The sequence below is a fragment of the Lissotriton helveticus genome, chromosome 11 (genome assembly GCF_964261635.1).
Source record: "Lissotriton helveticus chromosome 11, aLisHel1.1, whole genome shotgun sequence".
Lineage (NCBI taxonomy): Eukaryota > Metazoa > Chordata > Amphibia > Caudata > Salamandridae > Lissotriton > Lissotriton helveticus.
In genome coordinates this window covers 1,077,202,754-1,077,215,678 of record NC_136072.1, presented here as the reverse complement: position 1 = coordinate 1,077,215,678, position 12,925 = coordinate 1,077,202,754, and the positions used below count along the sequence as shown (strand labels likewise).

Below are 12,925 nucleotides of genomic sequence, written 5' to 3'. Positions count from 1 at the left end.
TAAATATGACTCAGCATTGTGCGCCACGAGAGCGTCATACAAAGTGATGCTCCGGTGGCACAGGGGCCTTATAAATATGCCCCTAAGTGTTTCTACAGTTGCATGTGGGGATGTCATGCAGTTTATGATGGGCCCAAGCGATCAGCCCGTGAGGGGGAGAGTGGGATAAATGGCTTCTCCAAGCTTGAACTGTGTGAGAAGGAGGTAGACTCTGGGCAGCAAGAAATGCATGTGTGGTTTCAGTACAAAACATTTGCCACTGGATTGATCTGAGGTGCAGTAGCGTTGGAGTGTCATACAGGGATAGTGCAGACAGTGAAAGAATGTAAGAGATGGACTAGACTGGAGCCTTACAGAGGGTCAAGCTATGATGCCAGCTGACAGCTTCAGTGGTGTCCGATGATCGCCTGAGCACATCATAGATACTCAGGTTCTGTTATGCTATTCTTGTTTTTGCTTATTCGGTGCATGCTTCCCAGAGGGATGCCACAGAGCATGAGGCGCTAAAACAGTTGAAGTGCTGAACATGAGGAATAGATTAGGCACAATGAACCCAGGGCACAAAAGTAAAGGGAGAATTTGGGTGCCTGCTCCAGAAGGGTAATTCCTAAATTTATAGCAAAGTTCTGACTTTCCTGAAAGTCATTTGCAAAATTGCAGGAGTAGACATGTGCCTAGCCATTTATTCATACACAACAAAAATATTGAAAGTTCACACTTCTGTATGCGGAAATGTCACACTCATTTGCATTTATACTGATTATCTATTTTTGTGTTTGTCCTCTGGGAGCTATTTAGTTCCCTCCTATTTCTCTCCCTGAAAACTGATTTTCTCATGACCTGGAGCACATCTCCATTTTCAAAGTGGCAGTACTTAATTCGAGCCAGTAGTTGCTGGTGCTGCCCTATGGCACTCATTTTTGGAGAGCAGCACTTATATTGCCTGATCAGACTGTGACACAGAGCAAGAGAGGGAAAAACATACAAGGGGAAAAGGAAGAGATAACGGAACGAAGTGACATGAAAAGCAGGGATGAAAAAGAACCTGCAAGATAGAGACAGGGGAACTCCTGTTTGCTGCTTAATTTTGGAGAAACTCTTGCCTGCCTTGCCATCAGGACATAGTGCAGCTTCGCCCTTTAAACCATCTGTGAGACACCGGAGCTGCCCGCCTGCCTCCCGCCGCCTCTCTAGTGCTTGTCATCTGCCTAGTGTGGCCGCCGAGCGGAGTGCGGGCTGGGACCACATTTCCCATCACCCCATGCGCTCCGCGCTTCAACAAACCGCGCCAGGAGGTGCATAAAAAGAGCGTAAGCCCCTGGCGAGTGGGGAACTCCTGTTTGCTGCTTAATTTTGGAGAAACTCTTGCCTTGCCTTGCCATCAGGACATAGTGCAGCTTCGCCCTTTAAACCATCTGTGAGACACCGGAGCTGCCCGCCTGCCTCCCGCCGCCTCTCTAGTGCTTGTCATCTGCCTAGTGTGGCCACCGAGCGGAGTGCGGGCTGGGACCACATTTCCCATCACCCCATGCGCTCCGCGCTTCAACAAACCGCGCCAGGAGGTGCATAAAAAGAGCGTAAGCCCCTGGCGAGTGGGGAACTCCTGTTTGCTGCTTAATTTTGGAGAAACTCTTGCCTGCCTTGCCATCAGGACATAGTGCAGCTTCGCCCTTTAAACCATCTGTGAGACACCGGAGCTGCCCGCCTGCCTCCCGCCGCCTCTCTAGTGCTTGTCATCTGCCTAGTGTGGCCGCCGAGCGGAGTGCGGGCTGGGACCACATTTCCCATCACCCCATGCGCTCCGCGCTTCAACAAACCGCGCCAGGAGGTGCATAAAAAGAGCGTAAGCCCCTGGCGAGTGGGGAACTCCTGTTTGCTGCTTAATTTTGGAGAAACTCTTGCCTTGCCTTGCCATCAGGACATAGTGCAGCTTCGCCCTTTAAACCATCTGTGAGACACCGGAGCTGCCCGCCTGCCTCCCGCCGCCTCTCTAGTGCTTGTCATCTGCCTAGTGTGGCCACCGAGCGGAGTGCGGGCTGGGACCACATTTCCCATCACCCCATGCGCTCCGCGCTTCAACAAACCGCGCCAGGAGGTGCATAAAAAGAGCGTAAGCCCCTGGCGAGTGGGGAACTCCTGTTTGCTGCTTAATTTTGGAGAAACTCTTGCCTTGCCTTGCCATCAGGACATAGTGCAGCTTCGCCCTTTAAACCATCTGTGAGACACCGGAGCTGCCCGCCTGCCTCCCGCCGCCTCTCTAGTGCTTGTCATCTGCCTAGTGTGGCCGCCGAGTGGAGTGCGGGCTGGGACCACATTTCACATCACCCCATGCGCTCCGCGCTTCAACAAACCGCGCCAGGAGGCGCATAAAAAGAGCGTAAGCCCCTGGCGAGTGGGGAACTCCTGTTTGCTGCTTAATTTTGGAGAAACTCTTGCCTTGCCTTGCCATCAGGACATAGTGCAGCTTCGCCCTTTAAACCATCTGTGAGACACCGGAGCTGCCCGCCTGCCTCCCGCCGCCTCTCTAGTGCTTGTCATCTGTCTAGTGTGGCCGCCGAGCGGAGTGCGGGCTGGGACCACATTTCCCATCACCCCATGCGCTCCGCCCTTCAACAAACCGCACCAGGAGGCGCATAAAAAGAGCGTAAGCCCCGCCTTGCGGGACGCCGGGCGAAGCCCGGGCCAAGGGCGGGCACGTCCAAGCCCGTCAAAGACCGGGTAAGACTGGACTGGGCCACCTTTCTAACGTTTCAACTTATATCTATTGACTGCGACTTCATTTTTGCTTGTTTGCACTACCGCATTGCTTTCTGGAGCAAAAACTGTTTGTTCGCTCTTTTAATAACCGGTCTACTGTGTATTGTGAAATATGTCAACTAGAGGTAGCAAGAGCAAAACGACACAAAGTTTGGCTCAGATTACTGGCCTGATCGACCAATTCATTATCAAGGCTAATGAAGCAATAGACCAGGGTATAATACTCCTGTACCGACAAGTATCGCAAGACCTAGCTCAAGCAAAACGATCCTCGTTAGGTCCCTTGGCGCTAGCGCAAACTCCTGTTCATCAGCGAGAGAAGGTTGCTGTACTGGAAACACGCCTAGACATCCATGGTATGCCCAACTTGGTGGATTTGTCGGCGTCCATATCTGCTGGACTCGCAATTGAGTCGGGCTCTTGAAACAACGCCCGACATCTTTGCTAGCCCAGTTCGGGTGGATCCTATACAGGTTCAACCAAGAGGGATAAGGGAAGGTGCAATCCCGAAGCGGAGGAGACCAAGTAAAAAAACAAGTAAAAAAATGCATAAAAATGCAGATGAGACACTGTCTCACACTCAGGGGGTGGGAAGAATTACATCAGATTCAAGGGAGCAGAGTAACCCTCCGAATGAACGGAACATTGAAAATGATACAACTAATCCCCTCTTAAGTATTGTAGACCCCAATGCTACTGATAACAACACCGAGGCTGATAACACGGGTGGTGACACGGGTGGCGGATGCAAAGTATGTGAGGTCAACAATCAATTATTGGCCAGGATAGAAGAAATAATTAAGATCCAACTACAGCCAATCCAAGTGAGCCTCACCACTATCGAGAAACAACTAGCAGCAATGACCCTAACCGCGAAGAACCCGAACAACCAGAAGGGTTTAGGGATGGCTATTGCAGGGGGCACAAAAAATAAGACTGCCAATACCACGTCAGGGCAATGTACCAAAAGTATTCCTGTCGGACTTACAGCTTCAAAAGCAAAGCCTCCTCAAGACTCGACTAAAAAGGCTCCTGAATCACAAAAAAATCAAGCCCCAATAAACAACCCCACTAAAGATCTTCCCAAAAATGCTGTCTTAAGTAACCATCCTTCGAGACATAACCACATGGGGGAACGGGCTAAGGGAGGGGGGAGCCAGCCCACAAACCCTCCAATAAATCTTCCGCCCGAAGCGAGTCCATTTGTAGTTATTATGACGGGGGTTCCTGAGCTAAGTTATAACACTGAGGAACCCAGTTGGTCCCTAAAAAATAAGGTTCACCATTGGATGAATATCAATAGACCACTGCCACAAAATTGTGTCAGCAGGATTATCACGGTCCGTAGGGTTACCTGGATTGGCCACGAACTGAAAAGAACTTCGGGTGACTGTATTATAGTCAATTTCGAGGATCCCCGTGTGGTGGATCATATCTGCTCATGGGGCTCCTTGGAAAACAAGCATTTGCAATGCAATAGGTCTCGCATTTGCCAGAGTTTAAGCTATTGGCACTATAATGACAATGCCTTTTATTTATGTGTTTTCAAAACCCACACAAATAAAAAAGCATTGTAATTTACAATACCAATAGCTTAAACGCTAGCAAATGCGAGACCTATTGCATTGTAAATGCTTGTTTACTTTGATCCTAGAAAATTAAACTAGACATTGAAGATATAGGTCTGGGGATGGAGCACTGACAGGATCTGAAAAGGCATAGACTATCGCGCAAAACAAAACATGGCACGTTCCCCATGAGTACGATAAGGAAAATTACCGTTTGCTTTTTCTTTTATTCTTTAATCTCTTTGTTACATTTGCAAAGGCTTGTTAAATGATACGATAACATCTTACGTAATTATTGCCACTTACTTTACATGTTACAAACCCAGTGGTCGAAGTGGGCGGAATCAACAAGACTCCACATTCAGCAAGTAAACAGGGCACTTAAGGTTAGATTTTCCATTATCTTGAATGTGCCAGTAATTAATTTGGAATTCATGTTAGAATGATTTAGGTCACAGAGCTGAGCTCAAAGGCACATCCAAAAGGAGGGGGCGCTATACACATCAGAACGGTCCCGAAACTCAGATTAGCATGTCAATACATTCGGGAATAATTTCAATTTTACGGGAATGTTGATACAAGTTATATTGAAATTAGTTTTAAGAACGAAATAACAAATATGAACAATAAACACAAAGCAAATAGCAAACAAATACTGTACTGCCCAGTTCTTTCCAGCTTCGGACTAAGATGGAGCATGTCATATTTTAAGCAGCATCAGAAGCGAAATGTCAGATACGATTCCTCAAACTGTTATATGTTTCCATGAAGCTATTATTGACTGGCAAGTTTTGTAATAAATGTAATGGAGTATGTATTTTTTAGCTGGCATTATTTCCTGAAAATGTTCAATGGTGATTTTCCACGATATGCTGGAATTTGTTTCCAATGATCTTGCCAATTCTTTGCATTTGCACTCCTAAGAACAGTGGAAATCAGAGACTAAGTTAAGAGATGCCCTGAGAAGATCCGGCCAAGGGGCGTGAAGCCTGTCAGCGGAATCACTTTTGCAGACAGCGCCTGGAGAATGAGTGCTCAAAAACCAGGCACTGACCTCCGACACGAATGGCCTCGGGTGTGAGTGTGAAAGGAGAGGCCCGACTGCCAGCAATTATTTCTTTCAGGCCACAGAGGGTCGGGAACACAGCCACAGTCCAGGTAGTAGGGCCCGACTCGCAGCTGCACAACACCCTGCCTGGATACTAATACGCCTCGGGCAGTGCTGAAACCGGCACTGCACGGGGGACACACCTGGACCAGTGCACAGACAGGGGCCGCGCACCGAGCCCTACACCGCGTTGTGGTCCGGCAGCCCTTCTGCTTAAAGATGGACACCCACCCCTGCACCAGTTTTGTGGGACAAACCCCCGGGGTGGCTGTGCCCTGCTTGGACCGTCTTACCCTCTGACTGGGAGTTGTGCACCACAGGAGCCGTCCCTGTACCTCTGTGGACCGGGAGGAGTGTTGTGCCTGGTCAGACAGCGGTGTACCTGTCACTGGCTGAACCCGGACAGGGAACTGTGTACCTGAGTCTTGCTGCTCAGACAAGGAGGTGTGTACGCAAGCCTCACCCTCGCCGACCCGACAGAGGGGCAAGTTAAGTAGCTGCTTCTGCTGCCCACACAAGGAGTGCTCTGCCAGTGATGTCACAGGAGCCGGCAGCACTCTCGCTCTCTGAGCTGCCCAGCCGAGGGCTGCACGGTTTTATTCCTCTCCTGCCTGTGTCTCATCCCGCGCCCGCCATCGCAGCAGCTGCCAAGGCTGTGAGTCTCACAATAAGTATGCCTACCTCCGAACAGGCGGCAGAGGAAGCGGGCGAGTGACACATTAAGCACAGCGCCTGGGGGCGAGATGGGGGTGACGGGCTGCGAGCCATGGGCGCATTGTTAAAAGTGTGCACCTGTGTTATTCATAAAGCTTGGTATGCGTTCTGGGTATAACTGAAAAGTAAAACATAAGGCGTGCCCGCTGATATACTAAACAAGGAGCGAGGGTAGCGAACCAGGCTCCATGGCGGGGCTTGCTGGGCTTGCTTGTGTGCTTCCCAGAGAGACAGGAGATTGGGAACGCGCGCGCGCGGCCGGCTCCGATCGTTTTCCTGAGCGTGCGCGTGCCAGTCTACTGTCTCCTGGGAAGCAGACCCGGCAACTATAGTATCGCGCCTGCGCGATGCGCATATGGCGCAGGCGCGAGACCTAAAAAGGATGGAATAAGTACAAAACCCCTATCTTTCTTCTACCCGCCAGTAGCCCGCTACATCGAAGGACCGGATTGGTCCTGGAATCAAGCAGGTAACTGGGATAGGGGTTGGAACCAAGTAGGCAATAGGTATGGGAGAAGTGAACGGGCAGACTGGTCAGGCAATGACAGGAGAGATTTAGTGTTTAGGGAAGGTTGGGGTGGTATACCAACTTCTAATAGATACAACTGTTTAGAGATGGTTGATTGACCATCATTATGTTCTGGGCAGGTTTGTGTAGGTCCAAGGAATCACGATGTCAAACCTACTCAAACATCTGAAAGCTCTATAAATGACCGATCTCCTGAGACAACTTTTATATCAATTGACACACCAATTCTATCCAATAAGTCATTTATTAAATCAAACACATTAGCTGAACAAGAAGAAGAGCTAGTAGCATTAGAGAATACTTACAGAATTTATAGTATTGAAAAAGATAGCCTATACAGTTTGGGATCCCCCTCCAAAGCAGTAAATAAAGCAATAACAAGAGACCCCACCAAGAGAGTGACACAAGATAACTTGCAGCCTCAACACATGCCTTTTTTTTCCAAAACACCTGACTCACAATTAAGGATAATGTTTTGGAATATAGCGGGTCTAGCCCCAAAACACACTGATAATAGTTTTTTGAATCTGGTAAATTTGAGCAATATAATCTGCTTTCAAGAAACGTGGCTTAACGATCCGATCCACCTATTGGGCTATAAGACATATTTTTCTGCAGCAAAAAGATCGACCGCTGGCAGAAGTAAGGGTGGTCTAATCACATATGTCTCAAATATCCTGACCTGCGAGGAAATTACCCCTCTAAAGCTAGAGCAAAAGTACCAACTAATAATTCTACGAAGAAATAGACAAGCTGTTTATATTCTCGTAAACTTTTATAATAACTTGAACTCAGACGAAGTAACATTGTTGATAAATGAGATTTCTCTCTTGCTGCAGGATCTACGAATAAAGTATATAAACGATTCCCCTACACTAGTTTGGGGTGGTGATTTTAACTTACATCTATGCAAAAAGAGTAACACCCTTAATTGTGGGATCTTTGACGATGAGGAAAATGGTTTAACACATTTTACACATACGGTAGAGGGCAATAAAATGAACGAGATAATGGTTGAAACAGATATGGGGTTTGCTAATGAGCTAAAGACCCCCCCCAGTTATATTTTTCCAACATTTAATGGAAGGGGTCTGAAAAGCCTAATAGACTATGTTTTAGTTTCGTCTAGTAAGGCTTTATACATTGATAACTTTGAAACTGTCAACAATGTGCTCAGTGATCATTTCCCCATAAGTGTTGTCTTACAGGAAGTCCAAAGTACAGAAGAAATTTCTCAGTTAAACCTGTTAGATCAGCAGGAGCTAACATTAGACCAGTTAAATGGATTTGCGTTAAAATGGGGGAAACTTTACCAGGAATCTGTAACTACTAAAATAGTTCGACAAAGCAAGCAAGCCATAGAAAAGTGCCTTGACCCTTTGGCCACCCCGAAACAAGTTTTGGCTAGCTACAGTGGGATTGTCGAAAATATAAAGAAAGAACTAACCCGAAACTGTAAACAAAATAAAAAAGTTAAAAAGGGTTGGTTTAGTTCAACATGTACAAAAGCGTACACGAAGTTAAAAAAGGCCCTAGCCAGAGAAAAGAGAGATAGGGAGGAGGTCAAAAGATTAAGAAAGGCTTATGCATTAGCCTTAAAAATTAGAAAAAAGGAGGTACAAGCTGATCTATGGAGTCAACTCCTGAAAAGTAGTACACTAAAGGATAGTGCAGCCTTCTGGCAAATAGTGAGGTCCCCTTTTTTACATGAGAAAGTAGACTCACCATCTTTAGATGTTGCAATTGATGCTAAAGAATGGGTGAAGTATTTTGCCCAAGTATTTAGCCAGGAGAAAGGGCATGGAATAGACCCCTCAGAACCTTTGATCCAAGTCCAATACCCACTAGGCCTGCAGTTTTCGCATAAAGAAGTAGTAAACGCAATAAAAACCTCTAAATCCGGAAAGGCTCCTGGACCGGACGGAGTCCCAGTGGACCTCTTCAAATAAAATTCAGACTTATGGTCCCCGATACTTACCAATGTGTTAAATGCTGCTATAGAGGTTGGCTTAATCGAATCTTGGTCAACCTCAACTCTGGTTCCTATTTTTAAAAAAGGAGATAGAAATAGTCCATCTTGTTACCGACCCATTTCACTCCTGGATTCACTCGGGAAGATGGCTGGATGCATTCTTCTCGACCGTCTCCAGGAGTGGACTAACAATCAGAACGTAATCTCAGACTTACAATATGGGTTTAGGGAAGGATTAAGCACGGTGGACCAGGCCTTGAACCTGACTTTGTTGGCAGGAAAGAACGTCCAGGCCAAGGGAAGCTCCCTACACATGGTATATGTTGATTTGTCCGCAGCATTTGACTGTGTTATACATTCAAGGCTGTGGACAATCATCTTACAAATGGGAATAGACCCTTCAGTTGTCAACTTCCTGCGAGAATTATATACAGGAGCTAATGGAAGAGTAAGATTTGGGACCAAAGGCCAACTAACGGATAGTTTTGTGGTGGAGAAGGGGGTCAGACAAGGGTGTGTGCTGGCCCCCTTCCTATTTACCATGTATACCAACGGACTTGAAGTTGCCATGCTTGAGGGCAGTGAAGATCTTCCCGCAATTGGTCGTCGGCAGATACTAGCTTTATTATACGCCGACGACGCGGTCATTCTTGCCAGAACCCCAGTCCAGCTCCAACGGGTTCTGGATAAGTATTGTTTGTTTATGGCAAGTCTGAATCTTAAAGTAAATATAAGAAAAACCTATGTGATGCATGCTGGCCTAAAACGTAGAAAAGTTAAGAATATTTATGGGAATAATGTTGCCCTTGATCGAACAACAACATACCCCTATTTAGGGATTTTAATTGACGACGCATTTAAGTGGAGGGAAGCTATTAATTCAAGAAAACAAGTATTCCTAAGGGCCACAACTGCATCAAAAGCATTTGCGCAGAAACTGGGAAAGAGACCACCAGCAGAAATGCTCAAGATATATAGCGCAAAATGTGTCAGTGCTGCAACCTATGGAGCAGGGGTTTGGGGATGTGTAAACGCTGACCAGCTCCAGAAAATTGAAAACTCATTCCTAAGATACTTGCTGGCAGTGCCGAACAGTACCACAACATACGGGTGTCATCTTGAATTGGGGTTGGATTACATATCAGACACCATAAGAAACCAACCAGTTATGTTGTGGCGCCGTATTTGGGTTACGGAACAATGTCACTTGACAAGATTGATTGTGCAGGACTGTATGAAGCTTGAAAACCTGGGGAAGATTAAATAGTTGGCATATGTTAAGGCATTTCTAAAAGATATAGGTCTTACAAGATTTTTTACCGACCCAACAACAATATTGGACCTTTCAAGGAAAGAATTAAAGACAGCCTGTTTGACACATCTGGGACAACTGCGTTTATTAAACGAGATAGGGAAATCCTCTGTCCAACAAATCTTGCTAGCGCAAACTGTTTTTACTATCCAGCCATACTTACAGTATAATATAAATCAGTATGGAAAATTTATGTTGACCCGTTTTAGGTTTAATATGTTCCATCGCATGATTTCTTTTCCCTCCCAAAATGATTGGTCCTCAAATTTGTCGTCTTGTCCCTGTGATTTTATTTCCCCACAATCTACTATACATGTACTCTTTTTTTGCAAGTTTTATATAACATCACGCAGACAATGGATAGTTCCGCTTCTGAAAGAACTGGGGATGCGTCAGTGTCGCCCAGCCGTTTTGGCTCTCCAGTACTTAGAAAATGAACTTATAGCGAAATCTATAGTCCACTTTCTCAAATTCTGTATTAGACATCGTACCAATCTTTGACAAATGTACAGCTTTTATGAACTGTGATGACTCTGATCAGGTTGGAGTAGTTGTAATACAACTAACAAGCGTAAGCGTAATTGACACTGTACTTCATACGATGTTTTATAACCTACCCATGAAACTGTAAATATATGTACAACTAGATTTTTACAGACAATAATGTCAAATTGGTTTTATCTGTTTTTAAAAGAAACTATGTAAATAACGTATTTTATGAACTTTTATGGTATTTCGATAACTATGAAAAACCGAATAAAGATAATTTGATTTGATTTGATTTGATAGAGACAGGGGGCCATATTATCAAGAAAAGCGATAACAGTATCGCCGCTTTATTGGCAGGAAACTGCCGCTAAAGAGGCAATAAGGGGCTTGATATTATGCCCTTGTGAATTCCCATAGAAGCCCAGGTTTGATGTCCTTCACACCAGAACCTGGGCTTCTATGGGAATTCTCAAGGGCATATTATCAAGCCCCTTATCGCCGCTTTAGCTGCAGTTTCCTGCTAATAAAGCGGCGATAATGTTATCGCCGTTCTTGATAATATGGCCCAGGGAGTTTCTGGTGGTGGATTAAAGAGGCATGAGGTGGAATCAAGACTACGCAGCCTTAGCACCCTGCACGTCGGCATTCAGTAGCACCATAAGCTGACTTCTGAGCAAAACTTTGGGCCTTGCATTTAGGGAAAAATGTATCAAAGAGTTGTGTTGCCCTTGTGCCACGCAATGGGTGCAAGAGCGACAAAACTCTTAAATTAGATTTATCAAACCGTGCAACGCCGCTTTGCATGACCCTGAGCGGCTTGATACATCTGGAGTAATGCAGCGCAAATCGCTGCACTGCGCTACTCTGCCCCAGGGCGGCACTTCATGGGTGGGGGGTGTGTGTTCCTACACACCCACTCATGAATTTTGGTGCATTCTCAGATTTACTATTACTGGTAGACCTGGGAATGCTTCAAAATGCTACTCCTCCCTAGGTGAGGCATAACACCGAGAAATATTTTTATTTCTCCTCACTTTTTCCTCCTTCTATGTGTGCAGCACACATAGAAAGAGGAAAATGCCTAGAGCCGCACTCAGCATGAGAGCAGCTCCTGAATTGGTGGGCGCAGGCTAACCCAGGGCTCATTTTGAGGCTGGGGGCCTCTGCTAGCAGCCATGGGATTGCTGGGTGTGCACTGCGCATGTCGGGCTTGCCGTAGCAAACCAATCGGCCAACCTGACATGCACACTGCAGGTGCAGCTGTAATCCTACAATTGAAGGATTAAGCCCTGCCCCCTGCACTCACACTGCACTTGTAAGTAAAATGGTATTGACATGACATTTTACCTATTTGTGTGTGCCTGCTGCACTTGCAGCAGGTGGGGCGACACTCCTCCGCTCTCGAGGAGGAGCCACCCCTGGTGTCTATGCGATATAGATGCTGCATAACTGGTTCATGTTTCAGAAAGTTGGTCTTGCAAGAGTTATTGTATGCTTAGGTGTTCTTAAACAGTCTTTGTGAGAAACATGAAGCTGCACGGAACCCTGCAATTGAGAATGGGCTCTTCCTCAAATGTGGGTACATGTTGGAAAGGGGCAGGGCAAAGGCATGTGTGGCTGAGCCAATCAGAGTCATGTTACCAGTGCAAGATAAAGTCCTTGGGCCTCATTTATGAGAAATGACGCATCGCTGCGTGAAAGCAGCGATGCGTCACTTCTCAGTGCGCACTCCTTGCGACATGATTGATGCCTCATATTTACAGTATGACGCATCATGTCGCAAGGAGTTACAGATACGTCAGTATTTCTGATGTATCTGTAAGCGCAAAAGTCACGCATTGCTGGGGTGTGTCACAAAAGTGACGCAACTCCAGCAATGTGTCCTTTCACATGGGGAAAGCCCCATGTGAAAAGGCTTGCGTCAGTCTTACGCCTGCTGTGAGGCAGGCGCAAGATTTTGACGCAACAGCGTCCTAAAAGTGACGCAGTGAAATCTCATAGATTTCACTGCGTCACTATTATGAGGTTTTTTGCGGGGGAACTCCCCCTCTGCATACATTATACCTGACGCAGGTATAATGTAGCGCAGGGGTTTACAAAGTAACGCATCTGCTTAGATACGTCACTTTGTAAATAGTGCGCAACAAGAGGCATGTTTTACACCGCCGATGCGTCACAAAAAGTGACGCACCGGAAGCGCAAAACTGACGCAAGACCTCGTAAATAAGGCCCCCAGTTCATCATAGTGGCGGTATGTCAGAATGGCAAGAACAGAAATATCCTACAAGCAAATAATGGGCTTAATATTGGGAACCAAAATATTGAGTCTATAAGTACAAATTGGTACATACAGGTTCACTATTATTACCTCCACCTCCCCGTAGCTTGTTATTATATGTGTATCGACAATGTACACTGATGTATAGGTAAGTATTCTTACCTACATATATAGCTACACAATATTTTGGTACTGAAT

General features: G+C 46.1%; 1 protein-coding gene across 1 annotated transcript in view; it reads right to left on the bottom strand.

Annotated features, from left to right (window-relative positions):
* The window catches only part of TMEM233 (transmembrane protein 233), a 265,203-nt gene that overhangs the window by 26,746 nt on the left and 225,532 nt on the right, over positions 1–12,925 (bottom strand). The window lies entirely within an intron of this gene.